The sequence below is a fragment of the Abramis brama genome (genome assembly GCF_963993115.1).
Source record: "Abramis brama genome assembly, chromosome: 18".
Classification (NCBI taxonomy): Eukaryota; Metazoa; Chordata; class Actinopteri; order Cypriniformes; family Leuciscidae; genus Abramis; species Abramis brama.
In genome coordinates, this window is record NC_139980.1 from 10,765,051 (window position 1) to 10,781,361 (window position 16,311).

General features: G+C 35.8%; 1 protein-coding gene across 4 annotated transcripts in view; it reads right to left on the reverse strand.

Annotated features, from left to right (window-relative positions):
- The window catches only part of clocka (clock circadian regulator a), a 62,570-nt gene that overhangs the window by 32,728 nt on the left and 13,531 nt on the right, over nucleotides 1-16,311 (reverse strand). The window lies entirely within an intron of this gene.

Consider the following 16,311-nt stretch of genomic DNA (forward strand, 5'->3'; position numbering starts at 1 on the left):
GATCAAGAGAAATATTGTACAACAAATGTCAAACAAATTTACACCAGAAATGTAAATAAAGATATCTAGATATAAACATACTAATTGCATTTGAATGTTTTGTATTTAAGTCTCATCAAATTCTATAAAGCTGGATTAACAACAAAGAAACCTCTGGGAAGGAAGTTTATTTAGTTGATTGGATGAGTTTAATTAGCTGCTAACATAGCCACATTCCTTTAGCTGAAATGCACAGATGCAGTGGAGACACACCAACTCATGATGATCGCTATAATGCACTATCGTCCATGGTCCTCGGAGGTGTTTGACAAGTGTGCTACTGGTAACACGGGTAATAATTGGAAATCTCACTTTCAAGGTCTCAGTTTTACTATGAGTGTCACATGCAGGTCTGGAGCTCCGGTCACGGCACGCTGCACACCAGCTATGTCCCCCTACTGATCACTACATGTGACTACTGACCCAGATAACACACAAAAACAAAATAAAGAATGGCATACCGACTCAGATCACACCCAATTCAGCCACTCCTGCAACATTTAGGAAAAGAAAGAGAAAGCCGACACAAACAACCGCAAACAAGAAACATAACTAGACACAAACTAACAGAATACTAAATTACAGTGTGTAAATGAAGAAAAACAATTAAATTAAATGAAAGCACAAAAAAGTATTGGAATTTCTAATAGAATATGGAATTTTTTAACAAATGAATACTTTTGTGCATCAAGGATCCTGAAGAAAAGTAACATGATTTCCCCAACAATATTAAGCAACACAACTGTTTTCAACATTGATAATAAATGTTTCTTGAGCAGCAAATCATCATATTAGAATGATTTCTGAAGGATCATGTGACACTGAAGACTGGAGTAATGATGCTGTAAATTCAGCTTTGCCATCACAAGAAGAAAAAAAAACCCATTAAAATACAACAGCTGTTTTAAACTGTAATGATTTCACTGTATTTTTGATCAAATATGCAGCCTTGGTGAACATATTTTGAAAATTGGTGTATAGGATTCCAAATAAACACAAAATAAAACTAGATCTTTCCAGCACATATTCCCAGTAGGACTATTATGAAACCAATAGCATAAAATATCCCTGTAGAACATCAAAAGGGATTTAAAATAAATCCGTCAGAATTTTAAAACACCCACAGCTCCTCTTGAGATTTCCTTTAACTGTCCAAAGCGAAACATTATTCCAATACAATGTACAGGCAGTTCTAAGAAGACAACATATACAACAGGATTCTAAGAATTAAAAACAAATGAACACAAACCCCTGGTTAAAATCTTGGACAAAAAACAAAATGGGAATTTTGGATTACAACATAAAAATCACATTTTCTAGAACATATTCACGACTATTATGAGCAGCAATATAATAAAATATCCTTGTAGAATATCAAAAGGAATATAAATAACTGTCCTGAGTAATACATGATTCCAAAACAATAAAAGTAGAGTTTTTACTCTACAAAGACTACTAATACATGGACAAAAAAAAAAAAAAAAAAAAATCCTATGGGAATTTCAGTTCATCCAGGAGGATCATTTTGGATTCCATTAGGATCATTTAGGATCGGTTCCAAATTATGACAGGAATGCTCCAAATTGGATTCAGGATTGTTTGACAAGGCACACAAAAAATCCTGACAGTTTTCATTGAAATCTTTTTGATGTTTGTGGGCTGTGAAATGAAGATATCTGGCATTTAGATGCTTTCCAGATATGAGTCACAATAACTTAAAATGATGGTGGAGTTGAATTCCAACATGAAAACAATTGCTAAGCTACAGGGGAAATAAGGAAGAGGAATCCTCCGACTCTGTGCCACAGATATTTCCTTAACACATAAAACATGTCATTTGCACATACAAAAATAGATATCCAAAGGATTTCTTAGAACGGGGGAGAACACAGAAAGGGAGAGGGACAGGGAGTATTCTGGGAAAAACAAGAGAAGGGCACATGTGGAGAGGCGATGAAGAACTGGTAGGATAGAGTCAAATATTTTCTGTTCACCTAAATATGGAGTGAATTTCGCAAGAAAAAGCAAGGCACGTAAAGCCATGAAAGAGTGTACGAGAGAAAAGGGGATAAGAAGGAATGCAAGAAGAAAAAAATGAGGGGGAAGGCTTGTGGAAAAAAAAACCATCATGGTGAAAAAGGATAAAACAAGACATAAAAGCGAAAGAGCAAAAGAAATAGGAAGTAAGGCAGTCCCCAGCATTTCTTGCAGAGCGGCTGTGGCGTTAACAGTAGGCTGAGCAATGGTTTTGTAACTGTGATGTCAGTAGATGCTTCACTGACCTGCTGACCTAGTGACCTACTTTTGCTTCGCTCGCTCACTGTTCCTCTCTTCTACTGCGACTTAAGCACAGCTCAACAGGCAGCTGCAGCCAATCATGCAACAGGCTGAGTCACCACACACTCACCACCAGCAAATCAGGAAATCAGGAGTAGCTCACCACTGACAAACAGCAGCCAATCATATGCTGAGGTAGAAATAAAAGGAGTTTCCAGCCAATCAAACGCAGAGTCTACAAACTCTCGGCTAACCAACAGCAAGCAGAATAAAAAGCGAACAAGAAAGGAAGAAATAGCAGAAGGAAACAGGCTAACAAAACCACATCTTTCAGGCTTCTCCTGCGACAGAGTGACATTTACCTATTCGACCAAAGTCAGTCAAACCAGATCTGCCTAAAGCACTAGGTTAAAGCCAGATAACAAGCACGACAAACAAACAAATTCTTCCTCCGCTCTCTCGCTCAAACAAATTAGGTCTCTTTTATATCACACACACAGCCACAACCCTTAGGTGCTCTGTACGCTATAAAGCGCCCTATTTCTTGAATATTTTCACACATTATCTTGAATTACTGTATTAAAACAGTCACAAATGGACAATATATATTTCAACTGTGTAATTGCATGTAAGGATTCTACTGCGCCGTCATTTGCTTTTTATTTTAGCTCTTAAAGGGACAGTTCACTCAAAATAATTAACTCATTCATTATTTACTCATCCTCATGTTTTTTCTTGTGTAAAACATAAAGGAGATATTTATGTCCAAGCTGGTCTCAGTGGTCAGCATTCATTTTCATTATATGATCATAATTTATTTGTATGGGAAAAAACGTACTGTACCTATTTCGATATACATCACTGTATATATGAAGAGTTCAGATGCAAAAGCCTCTAAGTGCCATCTGAAAATTTCTTCTAGAATGGTCATTTTTATCAAGCTCGTATATTTAAGTTCTGTAATTTCACTTAGGTAATTACCACAATAGGTAATTTTCATTGCCATTTAAGTGAAATTACTGAACTTAAATATACGAGCTTGATAAAAATGATCATTCTAGAAGAAAATTTCAGATGGCACTTAGAGGCTTTTGCATCTGAACTCTTCATATACACATATACAGTGATGTCTATCGAAATCTGTGCGGAAGCTAATCCAATTTATTTATGACACATGCATTTTGATTCTTTATATTATGCAAGCAATGACGTCACATGATTTGTCTGCATTATTTAGGCATTATTTTATTTCTTTGTAAGGCAACAGATTTTTTCTTTTCTTTTTTTTGATAAAGAAAGTTGGCCATAGGAGTGTAAAATTAATTTTAAAATGTACACTGGTTCAAACTAGGCTACTGTACTGTATATGTTTGATTTATGTTGAAGTGCGTAAGACGTGGCTTTTAGTGGCCTTTTGTTTTGTAATCAGGCTATCAAAGTTTGGATTTAAATTTAGAGTTAGAGTTATCGGCCAATCTATAGGTTATCGCTTTCAAATATAAAGATTATCGGTTATCAGTATCAGTAAACATTTTCATATCGGTGCATCCCTAAATTTAATCATTTATCTCTATTCATCTCTATTTGTATTCATATTTTGAATTAGTTCTAATTTTTATATTTTTCATTTTCATTTGATTTGATTTTAATATTGTTATGTGCTTTTGACATTTTTATTAGCTTTTGCATTTTGAAAAAATTTCTAAATTGTTTTAATTGTTTTATTTCAGTTTTATGTCAAGTTGACAAGGGAACATTAATTCATTTATAATTTTCATTAATTTCATTAATATCTATCTATCTATCTATCTATCTATCTATCTATCTATCTATCTATCTAATATCTATTATCCATCCATCTATCTATCTATCATCTAATATCTATTATCCATCCATCTATCATCCATCCATCCATCCATCCATCCATCTATCATCTAATATCTATTATCCATCTGTCTATCCATCCATCCATCCATCCATCCATCTATCATCTAATATCTATTATCCATCCATCCATCCATCCATCCATCATCTAATATATATTATCCATCTATCTATCCATCTATCCATCTATCTATCTAATATCTATTATCCATCTATCTATCTATCATCTAATATCTATTATCCATCCATCCATCCATCCATCCATCCATCCATCATCTAATATCTATTATCCATCCATCCATCCATCCATCCATCCATCCATCCATCCATCATCTAATATCTATTATCCATCTGTCCATCCATCCATCTATCTATCTATCTATCTATCTATCTATCTATCTATCTATCTATCTATCTATCTATCTATCTATCTATCTATCATCTAATATCTATTATCTATCCATCCATCCATCCATCCATCCATCTATCTATCATCTAATATCTATTATCTATCCATCCATCCATCTATCTATCATCTAATATCTATCTATCCATCCATCCATCCATCCATCCATCCATCATCTAATATCTATTATCCATCTGTCTATCCATCCATCCATCCATCCATCTATCTATCTATCTATCTATCTATCTATCTATCTATCTATCTATCTATCTATCTATCTATCTATCTATCTATCTATCTATCTATCTATCTATCTATCATCTATTATCTATCCATCCATCCATCCATCCATCCATCCATCCATCCATCATCTAATATCTATTATCTATCCATCCATCCATCCATCCATCCATCCATCCATCTATCTATCATCTAATATCTATTATCCCCATCCATCCATCCATCCATCCATCCATCCATCTATCATCTAATATCTATTATCCATCTATCTATCCATCTATCCATCTATCTATCTATCTATCTATCTATATTATTATTATTATTTTGTTATTATTTATTCAGTTTTACTTGCAACAAAAAAATGTTTCTTATAATTTTAGTTTTAGTTTAGTTTACACCACAGGTGGCATATTCCTGTAGCTCAACAGAGCATGGCGCAAGTTCAAGGATTCAATTTCTAGGAAATTCATGAACTTATAAAATGTATTCTTGAATGCAAGTCTCTTCGGATAAAAGCGTCTATCCAAATGCACAAAAATGTAAATGAAATCGTTACGCATAATGACGTATCGCGATGTGTATCGTCAGTAGGGATGGGAACCGAGAACCGGTTCTTCTTCAGAACCGGTGCCCAGTGAATCGATTCCTTGGAACCGTTAGTATGCCTGCTTAACGATTCCGCTTATCGGTTCCGCTCGTTCAAATGTGACACGACGTCACACACGTGCTGCGTTGTTTTGGTTCAGAACGTAGCAAACACTATGAGCAAACATGGCATCGAGGCAGAAGCGCTCTGACCGCGTCCTAACTACATGCGACGCGACGGCGCGACACGCGATAAAAAGTATAATTTTCCATGTTAATCAAAGTTTAACCAGCCTCGACACGCGACGATTCTATTTGAAACGGATCCTATTTTACTGCGACGTCGCGCTGGAACAACAATCTCAAAGTGTGGCAATGATAATATCAGGTACTATTTTTGTGCTTTATTTAATGTTAAAAGCGTGTATAAAGTGACTGAATATCATTTAGTGCTCCCAGCTTTGTAGCTGTAAAAACAACAATGGATAAGTCACATCAGATCTTGAAATTAAACAAATGGAAACAAAAACGTTCAAAATGTGAAGAAAACCCATGTATTATTTGACAAAGATTGTTTTAGTAACTCAATAGCCTAATCCAAATGAGCACTGTTAATATTCCAAAAGACACAAGCTCTTCCTAAACTGTTTTCAGTCTGTGTTTTTAGTTTTTATGGCACATAAATGGCAGTTTTATTTATTTTTTTGTCCGGACCAATGAATGTGAAAATTGTCAATTTCCTAATCCTAAGGCACTCTTCTTGATAAACTTTCAAGGCACACACTAGTGTGCCATGGCATACTGGTTGAGAAACACTGCCCTAGGCTATAGGTCCCTGGACTTTACTTTGAGAAGTAGCTCACCTACTTTTAGGTTTGTTCTGAGGTTGCTACACATAATTTGTGTATACTCTGTGCTGTGTCTTCTGATCAGATATTAAAGCGAGTTAATACAAACAAATTTGTACTTATTCCCTCACCCAATAAGAATCGATAAGAGAATCGATAAGGAATCGGATCGATAAGCAATATCGATAATGGAATCGGAATCGTTAAATTCTTATCAATTCCCATCCCTAATCGTCAGATAGCTAAAACTTCTTTTTAGACATTTTTGGTTAAAGATTAGTCAAATTACTTTCATTTTTGGTTAAATGATTAGTCAAATTACTTTCAAATATAAGTTTTTCTTTAAACGCTCTGAAAAAATATCTAATATCTAATATCTAATAACCAAACATGGCTTTTCCTGTTCCGTTCCTGTCCACATACATTTTTTTCCACTGTACCGTCTGCTTTCCATTTTTAATAAATTCATGCAAGGTGCCTACACACATTCTCACTCTCCCTTTTTTTCCCCTTCTCTCAGTCAGATCGAGTCTCTACAGGCTCGCTGTGTGTTTGCGTGCGTGTGTTCTCTCAGATGTAGGTCAGTAAAGCTCTGAGGATGTGAGTCACTCCAGCATGGATCTTCGGTGCAGCTCTGCACGCACGGAGACGCCGACATGACAACGGTGTCCATCGGCAATGCCATAGCAACCACTCTCACCAAGCGGGGTAAAAATAGATGTACTGAATTCCTCCACAGCAGAGTTTCCCTCTCATATTCTCTCTCTCAGCATTTTCTCCATTACTCATGCGGCAATCTACACAATCATCTAGAAACGCTCCTCAAGAGAGGTTCTTCGCTATTTATTTCTACCTGGATAAATCACAAAAATACAACATGCAAACAGCTGAAACACAGATATTGGTTAACTGTATACTTATATCCTCACAAAAATATGACCACAGCTGAAAGAGAATTAATGTGCACTGAAAATCATGAGGAAACTCTTATGCCCAAATCTAGAGCGCAGTGATTCCCATGCTTAGGTATGAAGAGGTTTCCATTTATAGCATTGCTCTCCTCTTACCTTTATACATTCCACGCCAACAACATTTTCCCTGAAAACATGTAATTGTTCTTTTCTAGGGACATCGTGTTATCTTTAGGTGTAGTTACCGTAAAGATAACATTGGTTAAATTGTCAAAACAGTGCAGTATGTAAGCCATATTTCTCCTTATCAACCTGAAATGACATCCCTCCCATTTAAGTCTAGAAAGGCAGGGGATTTCTCACTCACTCAGCGCAAACTCCATTCACATGTCATCTTTTAGAAAATGGCAAGAGAACATGAACTGAAATGGATGGTATTTATTTAAGTGGAGAAGAACTCTTCTCTTTTGTGAGCCAACTCTTAGTAGTAAACCTAAGACTGTAAACACATGCATTATTCAATTGATCAAATCAAATAAATTAAATAAAACTTTTGAGTTTTGAGTCTTTTAATTACATGATATGCCGATTAATTAATCAAACGAATCGCAAATGAATCACACATCAAATTTGGCTGAGAAATTATCCCCAAATGATCTTTTGAAATCATTATTGTTTTAAATTAGAAAAGCATTAAATAGACATTACAAAAAGTAGCTTTAGAAAGTTTTTTTTTATTCAACAGAATTTATTGCCATGATCTTTTTTTACAGCCATGATCTTTTTTTCAGGAGCTGTATCTGAATTGTTATTTAGATATAATCAGTCATACAGGTTTGAAACGACATGAGGGTAAGTATAAACAGAATTTTAATTTCTGGGAAAACTATACCCAATTATTTCTAATGAAATGATACTCTAAATAAGAAACTAAAACTGCCAGTAGGTTGCGGTAAATGTCTAAATGAGTCATTAAGTTATTGAGTCATTAATTAATTAATTCATTCATTCGATTCTTTAAAAAGTCCCTTTTAAGGAAAGTCTGCTTACTCTGCAGCCATATTTGCAACACCTCCGGGCAGCTATTCCGGGCATCCAAGATCAAGTCATATCTACTTGAAGGAGAATCCTGAAATCTCAAAAACTGCTTGCAGAGCTCACAATTAAACAACATATTTCAAATCTGCAACAAAATCTGACATGAACTGTCCCATAAATGTTGTTTCTTATGCTCCAATAGCGTTAAAAAAGCGTACTTTTCAGGCTAGACCAGCCAATGCGCAATGACTTTACCAATCAGCGAATGGCTCTTTTATTTAGAAGGCCGTATTTATTTTTTAAGTATTCCGCCATATTGTGCGTTGCAGTTTCTCCCATTCATAAGTAATAGGAGTGAACCGTCTCTCTATATCTATAGTCTGAGTAAATGGCTCTCTTTATAAATTGGCAATTGAATCATTGGTTCACCCAATTGATTCGTTCAAAACGCAGATTCATTCAGAAACGAAAAATGAAACGAAACACCGCTGTGTGCTGCTTGGAGACACAACAGTCCTGGTCTGACTTTAAAGGTGATATTTATGTTTGTAAAATTGTGCAAAAACAGACGATATATCTAAAAGAACACAATATTAACTTTTTATTTATTGAACTGTTGTATAAAATCACATTTGCAATCGTGTGATATTGCTAAACTGTATGATATAAATATGAGACAAAGACCCATACAGGGGCATGTTTGCCCTGATATCTTGAATTTTAGGGTCATTCTATCTGCAATCTATAGGCTACATCATACAGTAAGTTGTTGTCCTGCATTCATGTTCATCACCAATCAACTGTATGAAATGTAAGACCTTCGTAGTTCTGGGGCGGGGCGGGTGCGTTAAATCATTTTGATATTAAATCCTTTTAGTTATTATATCTTATCTAAAGTGGCTGGTCAGAGCAAACAAAATTTAATGTAGAATCTTTACACAAAATTAGCAAGAAGCCAAATTTCTGCAAAAATTATGTATACCCTCACTGTTGCTGAAAACTTGAGATGCACCGAGAATTGCATTTGGAATCAGATTGTGAATCAAGATCAAATGGAATCATGAGGTGCATAAAGATTCTCACCCCTATAGGAAATATATGAAGCTTTCATATCGACAGTTTCCACTAACATGTTGATGGGTGTGGTTGGTGGTTGAGATGGTGATGATGACAGAGCAAAAGTGGCACTTCAGAGACAGGCTGGGATTGCCGTCTCTGTCAAATGCTCTCACAGGGCGGGAGCGGGGATGACTGTAACACTGTAACCATGACGATCAGTCCATAAGCAACCACGGCCGACATTTAAAACCAGCCATGGCTTAGATGCGCACACTGAGAAGTGAGGACCCAAACACAAACCCATTTTAGTCTAGTTTAGTGACAAAACATTTAATAATAATGCACACAAATAATGCACACAAGAGAAATGACACAGTTTAAACAGAAACAAACTAACAGTACATTTGATGGTGGGGAATCACGCTTACTACTATTGGTCCTACAGCCATAAATACACACACACACAAACAGACATATCAGGGTGACAGTAAAGTAATCAGATGGTTCAGTAGATGCAAGCAGTAAACACATCTATTTAATGAGATCTCTAAAATCCAAACACAGCAGAGAGGTGTTTATATAAACAGTGCCAACACTTCAGCCATAAAACAATCTCTATCATTCCCAGAAACCTCTGCACAACTTTTCCACACTGCATTCAATAAATAAGAAATATTAATGGGTCACATGTCTCTTCTGATTGGGTTGCAGAAAAAAAAAATGCTGAAGGCAAATAAATTGTTTTTTAACTAACCATATTATCACGTATAGGTAAGACAAAGATACAAAGCCTTAAATAACCCTTAAAATATTATTATTTTTTATTTAAGGCCCTGATATACTCACGGCGAAGTTCTTTTTCGTTCTTCGTCTTGGGGTAAAACAAAGTTCGAATCCGCGATATACTGTTATCTAACATCTGACAGCGCTCAAACTGCTGAGAGCAGCGTTTAGATGAATATGTAAATATGTGCTGTGCGCTTTCCTCTCAAAAACAAAATAAACAAACAACAAATTTGAGAAAACAAGCAGCATTCTTTTAAATAAAGCACAAAAAAAAGCATCTGGTTATAGCAATGTGGTTTGCAAAAAGTTTGCACGCGCTCTGCAATTCGGCACTCTAAAGTCATGTCATGTTTATTTAGAGCACTTTATACGATAGATTGCTTAAAATCAAGCAGCTTTACCATAAACAGTGTCAGTGTCTCATTTCATCTGAAGTACAACCTCATTATCTACCTAAAGCAGCTCTCCAGTGTGTTGGTCAAGTCTGATCTCCACGGATTGTGATTAAGCGGAAAAGATTTCCACGTGAATGAAGGCAGAGTCTCTGTGTACACCTATTTATCGCGTAATCGCCATGAAAATAGTAATTGGCTTATTGGTGTGTTAGCTATTGATATTTTAATGCTGTCAATGCATCAATACAGGCTTACCAAAAAAAAAACGTTCTCGATGCACTATTTTTGGTCTATGCATCATATGCACATCTTCGGACATTGCATCTTAAAGATAGTGATTCTGTTCAGACACAAATTGCCACTCCCCAGGCTCTAACCCATCCGAAATGCAAAGTATACGATGCCACAAAAAACAAAAAAATAAAATAAAATAAATAATAATAAAATGAGCCTCCATTTGACTGTGTATAGATGCTAGACTTTTTGCTGAAACGTTTTCAAGCTCAACAAAAATAAGTTGGGATGCGTTTTTCATTATCAGTTATTGTTGTTATGTCCATGTACTCGTGGCCATCTCTTATCTCTGTGCCGATAATCACCAAGTAAAGGTCATTTTTGTTTCCTCCAGGACGCTTTATTACACCACACCCTGATTTCCCAGGGTTAGAGTCCCTTCTGTGGGCTTGCAGTCAACCTCAAGCCCCTGTGCCTGGATCTCACAAAAGCGCCCTTTGTTAGTGTGAATGTCCAGAAGTCTGCAGACAGGAAAATGTCTGAGCAATACTGCTTTCCACTGGCAGGGCCTCACACCGCCACTGGCAGGAGGCCCCACGGTGAAGTTGCTGCGGCTGTTGGTCTGGTCTTTCAGAGGAACGGCGAGGAGCCAACCGCTGGCACTGACGCCAAGTGGGTCAGCCATGATCCCAGCCAGAGGGAGGCAGAGAGCACGGGAGAATGGCAGGAGGATTAGAGGCAAAATAAAGTGACTTCTAAAGATGTCAAAATTGTTCATTAAAACAGATTTGCTGGAACTTACAAAGAAAATCTGGGTTTGTTTGTGCAGGTGATAGATTTATTCACCTCTATGTGCATATGGACCGGCATACTAAGGAAAGCTAATGCCTCCAAAACAGAATCAAAAACAGGTTTCCCGAACATTCCCCCCATCTGCCATTGGTCGGTCAAAGAGATAGTCCCGCTCCAATCTCACACCATTGGTTGAGCAATGAAGTGTTGAGCTGGTTGTGATACTCAAAAATGGCAATGATTTGATATTGTCACAAAGTTTACACTTTTCAGGTAGATCAACTAACGAATGTATTGTTAAATCAACAAAAAAAAAATAGTAAAGGAATATTCCTAGTTTAGTACATGAATCAGCTCAACCAGCAGCATTTGAGGCATTTTGTTGATTGCCCCCCCAAAAATATCTGATAATTCTTTACAATAAGGTTTCATTTGTTAACATTAGTTAATGCATTAACTTTTGTATTTTGTATTTTGTATTGTTATTTTTTCTTGTTCTCTTATGTGTATTTATATATGATATATTTGGAAGTAATTGTGATTGTAATTATTGGGTTTTGTATGTATTGTTTGGACCCCAGGAAGACTAGCTGTCGTATCGGCGTCAGCTAATGGGGATCCTTTTAAATAAACAAATAAACAAATAAACTAACATGGAATAACAATGAACAATACGTTTTTACAGAATTTTTGTTAATGTTAGTTAAAGGTGAACTAAGTAACTTTTTTACCTTAACTGAACAGCTTCGGAGTCACTGGAATGGTTATATTACTTATTTCGGGTTGAATGGTGGTCGTTTCGCACCCCCCTGGTGCCCGTGAGCGGAAAATCCGCACTTGCAACTTTGAGCCGGCGGGTCGCCGGCTGCCGCGTCAGGAAGTATCGCGTGATATCAGGTCTCGTGATGTAACGAATTGCTTTACGGCCAAAAGAAATCTGCTAAAATGCTGTCATTATTGCGCTCCCTCACGCTGTTCGAACCCGAATGAAGAAGACGTTTTAAAGAATGTCCCATCTGCTTTGATGTCGTTGATCTATAGCCTCTGGTGTCTGAGAATCGCCAACGAGTTTTTACAACAGTGTTGTCAAATATCTATTCCGAAGCTGTAGGGGGAGCTCTAGAAAGAAACCTGCGAGCAAAAAGCGAGAATACAGCGAAGAAATCCCGAAATTACTGAGCCCTGCTTTAATAAAAATATTCATGTTTATGTTAGTTCACAGTGCATTAACTAATGTTAACAACAACAACAACTTTGGATCTTAAAAATGTATTCGTAAATGCAGAGCAAAAATGATGTAGAAAGCTGTAGAAGTTTAAAAAAATTAAAGTTATGGTGAGGCACCTATAATGGAAGTGAATTGGGCCATTTTTCTGAAGGATTAAAAAAAAAGCCAGGCTTACAATTTCAGAAATGCTTTTACATATATGAATATTTAGGCGTTTTTTGTTTTTTTTTTCACACTAAAATCATGTTAACTCTTATGTCTTGTGCCTATACTTTTGAAAATAGTGAGTATTTTAATGTTTACGGATTGTCACAGTTCCCTTTTAAAAATAAGAAATGTCTTTGCAACCAACTGAAATAAGTATGTTTAAATAGATGTACTAAAATTACTAAAACTTCAAATAAAATGAAAATGAAAACTGACAATGTAAAAATAAAAGATATATTAATTGATACTTTAATAGTACATAAATACTAAAATAACATTAGTCATTGTGTGATTCAGGTTAAAGGCCTCACGTGTGTACCTGTTTGCTTCTGTATATTGTTATAGCCAAGCTCACGTGAGCCTCTCCCAGTCTAAAGGCGGCTGATTGTGTCCACAGGTCAAACGCAGACAAACATCCTATTTCCTCTCCCTTGCTCACCTGTTACGCCTGAATGACACACAAAAACTGCACAATCATGCAAATACATAAACAATAGGCATCAAGGGGAGCCGAATAATCCACTAATCATTTATAACTGCCATATTTAAGACATCAAAAATCAAGCAAAATAATGACTGATACACAAAAAAACTACTAGCGCAATTTGTCAGCACAAACGCTTGAAAACAAACATCATAAAGATTTACAAGCACCAGATTTACAGCTGTAATCCATTATGTTCTCCTCGCACTTTTCTCAGAATTAACTATGGTATGTACACACACACACCATATAACATCCTACAAAAACACACACAAGATCTGAATGGAAAGAAAACTGCTTGATTCAGCTACTAGTCGCTTTTTTTATGTTATTAATAATTAAGAATAAAACAACCACTAGCAGAATCAAGCAGTTTTATCTCCAGTCAAATCTTCAGTATTAGACTTTTCTCAAAAACGCGACCTAGTTTCATAACGGAAATGGCTCAAAGGAACAACATTTCAGAATTTCAGCATGAAACATGAACGCAAAAACACAGGCGCATTTAAAAGTTGCTTTGGGTAAGAGCATCAACTAAATTAATCAAACGTTAAGTACTTCAATTGAAATGTCTAATTAAATGATTAATAATTAAATTATGCAAAAAGAGCAAAAGAAATGCAAGTGAATATCTTAACTAACTGACATTTCAAAGTGGTACAAACTTGGGTTTTCCAAGTTTTTCCAAAACCAAAAAAATACTCCAAATTTAAAAAATGATGTCAGTCTCCTGCTAAAGAGCTCTAATTTTATTCTTTACATGCTAGGAAATACACATAAAGGTAGCAGAATGACAAAAATAAGACAGTGAACCAATACACTGAATCTGAACATTTACATTTACTCATACGGCTTATACTTTCAAAAAACATTTATGACTTTCTTTCTTCTACTGAACACAAAAGAAGACATTTTGAAGAATGTCGGGAACCCCATTGACTTTTTGTTGTGGTATTTAGAGGAAAGAATTCAGAGGAAAGAAATGTATACAGGTTTGGAACAGATTGAGGGCGAGTAAATGATGACCGAATTTTCATTTTTGGGTGAACTATCCCTTTAACAACTTCCAGTTGGAAGAGGACTAACTGGACAACAAAAATGTTACTCCACATTTTTGAGCAAATGTAATTGAATCGTCTAAAATGTCAACCCGCAGGATGCTCTATGTTTGGCCATTAATTGGTGCAGTCGCAACGGTACTTTTCCGAATACAGCAGAACCTTAAGTGTTGTATTCACATAATTGATCATATTTTAATCGGAAAAGGTAATTAACAACATTTCCTGAAGACATGCACATTTAGGGGCAGAGAATGTGTTAAATAATAAATAAAAAAAAGTTGTGTGAACTGGTTCTATAGGAGTGTGATTAGCTCTTATTGCCCCGGTTTATTTATTTATTTATTTATTTTCTATATCTCCTACAGTCTTCTTTTAGCTCTCAATTCAATTGTTAGGTGAAAAAAATCTTTTGTGCTTTTTATTACCAAATATTTAGGAATATTTGCCAAATCTTCAGAATTTCTCATCAGTTTCCCGATAAAAATGAAGGCAACTGTATAGTAAAAAGCCTTTGTTTTCCCACACAGTGGTCAGAACCATTCAGAGAACCATTAGCATACTGTATACCCAACCCAGGCTAAACTTACATGATGTGTAAATATCCTGCAGGTCTTTAGTGGCCAGAATATAAAATTAGCATACAGCTGACAGGCTTGCCACAGACATGAAGGGCTGTCGTCAGCAAAGCCGTGCCATCCTCAGAGCTAAAATGCAGTGTTGTGGCTTCAAAAACGACACGCTGCAGGCGATTTCTGCCGAGTCATACGGCCTCTCCAATTCCTCACTTTTCCCTAGTGCACAATCACCCCTTTTCCTCTTAGTGAGAGAAAAACACCAAAATAAGTGTGACGTGAGGTGGGCTGAAGCCTAGACACTGAGATCACGGGAAACTGTGCGTGTGTATGTGGGATCTCCAGGGAGGTTTTTTTTTTCTCAGTTCCGAATCCCAAATCAGGACTGTAGCCTGCAGCCACATCGATCCACATGAAAATACAGAAGCAGTGCTTAGTGCAATACACATCACTTACAAATGCAAGCATGGCATCTTCATGCAAATTACACTGCAGGTCTGAAAAAAACAAAACAAAAACAAAAAAGCTGTGCGAAATTTGAATAATAATGAAAAAAGCATTCCCACTGCAGCAGCACTGGGATGTAAATGGAGCTTTACAATGTTTCCTTGTAAAGCATGTTGCTCAATTAAGTTTGTTAACCACAATGATTTCAGTTCTTTCATGAGGTTTGTAATGTAGGCAAGTTTGATATTTTTGACTGGTACGCTCCAAAAAAAAAAAAAAAAAAATTCTGCTGCATGTTTGATTTAACTTATTAAAATGGACGAATGCACTAATTCTTGTACATTTTGTCACAGTTTTAAGTTAATTGTGTGTGCAATCCATTAAAAATTGTACAATGGATACAAATGGATACTCATTTGCATATGGACAATTTTCTATTGGCTATAACCAAATATATATATATATTTAAATGTAACATCATCCATACATGTACTGAAGTTTACACTAAATTTTTTTTTTTACATAAGTATATAATATTATTTTTTATTTATTTTTTTATGCCAGAGGAATGTTTGGTACTACTTATAAAGATTGAGGTCACACTGATAAAAAATATTTAGTGGTGTATAAGTGGTATAAGTAAATACTACAGAAAAAAAAATGTAATTTACATGAAAAAGTTAGTTCAGGCAATAATTAAGAAAACTAAATAAAATCTATATTAGTACTCAATTCAAGTATGTAGAAATGAAAGCGTAAATATCAACGTTATAAAATTAAGTAAAATTACTCAACTTTTCTGATACTGGTGTTCCCAT